The following is a 1,916-nucleotide window of genomic DNA, read 5'->3' as shown; positions in this document are numbered from 1 at the left end:
CGTCGCCCGGTTTTTGACTTGTCCCGTGCTTCCTTCCATTTCTTATCCAGATTCTCCATTTGCTCTTTAGTCATGTCGGGGTCGATTCTGTATTTCGTCACAGTTCCCGATACAGCATTTTTCTTACTTTGTTCTCTGAGGGCTTTATTTGACCTGAGAGCTTGTTCTCGGAGATCTTTTGAGGAAAGGCTGACCAACAGAGGCTGAAACTCCCTCCTGTCGTCCCTCTTTCCCAACCTTCGCATCGCTAGAATGGAACTTTTGAAGGTATCCGGCAATCCTGCTATCTCTGCCACCTTCAGGATCTCCTACTCCTCATAGGCCTTTCGCTTGTTGGGGTCTTTTTCCTTCAGCTTTTTGATGCCTCTGAGCACTAGGTTCTGTTTTCTGTCTTGCATCTCCGCCACACACTATCACATTGCCAGGGATGACATTTAGATTTTCCTTCAATGTTTCAACAAATGTCTTGCTCTCGCAGAGAACCTTAACAGTCTCCGCCATGTCTTTCTTGACCTGCATCTGGTTCTTCTCCAAAGCCTGCTCCAATAATACCACCCTTTCCTTCAGGTTGTCGTCGTCTTCCAACTTCATTTTCTCCATTTCGTTTTTTATTGCTTGAACCTCGTCAATCAGGTCCTGTGCCGACAGGTTACCCATTTTTTGCCCACTTGGAAAAATTTCTTCTTCGTTGTACTTTGGATGGGTCTTTGGGGACAGAAGGTGAATGACACGTCTCTTGCGCTACTTCTAGTAGCCTTTTTTATTTCACTCAACTTTAATCGTCCGGTGCACAGAAAACTAAGCAATTTTTTTCTGTAAGTGTCTGGAGAGCACTTTCCCGACACGTCTTTTCACTCCGACCCTATCTCAATAGGTGATGTTTAGTATGTGAAAGTTTAATTTTCAAAATTGTCACTTTTTGCAAAAATTGATTTCTACGTACTAGCGATGTTTCTATTCAACATTAATAGAATTTTATCAAAATTCAACATTAAGCTTAATCAAAGTTGCGATTGACAGTATGGCATCACAATTGTGAAATATTGACGGGAGTAAATTTTGAATTATATTGCAAACTATTTTCGGTTTTTTTCTACCTGCTTCAGAAAAGTGAAATATTTCCATTTATATTTTAGGCATAGAAAGAGCTTGTTATATTTCTTGGCAATTGCTTTAAGATATAACCAGAGCAATTTGCACTCAAATTTGATGCTAACGCAATCTTTGAAAGCGAAATATCATATCATTTCTTTTGCGGACTTCTTTACCGCTACCGGGATTGGAATCCCAGCAGTTCAACCAAAGTTTTGCCTAAGATTAAGGCTACACGGTGGTTAATTTTTTTGGCCAAATTTCGAGGTAGATACCCAAGCACATATTCTACCTCGCAATATTATAAGAAACAACTTTTTTTTCATGCGGACTTCTTTACCGCTGCTGGGATTGAAATCCCAGCACTTCAAGAAGAGAATTTATTTATTTTACTTGACTTTCATTTATATATATTATTTGTTCGACCAACGAATTGGAGTTGGCTGATCTGGCTAAGCCTTGAATATAAGGTTGATCAGGAATCTTAGTTAAAAACTTGTTCAAGTCTGACTTAAATCCTGCTACTGGATCAACGCCTACATAAGCCCTACGAATATTTGAGGGCAGCAAATTGAACAATTGATCATTGTTTTAACTAGTTCCAATAATAATAATAATAATAATAATAAAAATAAAAGGAATAATAGGAATAATAGGAATAATAGGAATAATAATAAGAAAATAGGAATTGTAGGAATATTAGGAGTAATAGGAATAATAATAATAAGAACAATAGGAATTATAGGAATTATAGGAATAATAGAAATAATAGAAATAATAGGAATAATAGGAATAATAGGAATAAAAGGAATAATAATAATACG

This window comes from Tigriopus californicus, chromosome 1, assembly GCF_007210705.1.
Source record: "Tigriopus californicus strain San Diego chromosome 1, Tcal_SD_v2.1, whole genome shotgun sequence".
Classification (NCBI taxonomy): Eukaryota; Metazoa; Arthropoda; class Copepoda; order Harpacticoida; family Harpacticidae; genus Tigriopus; species Tigriopus californicus.
The sequence above is the reverse complement of the archived record's forward strand: the minus strand, read 5'-3'. Positions refer to the sequence as shown.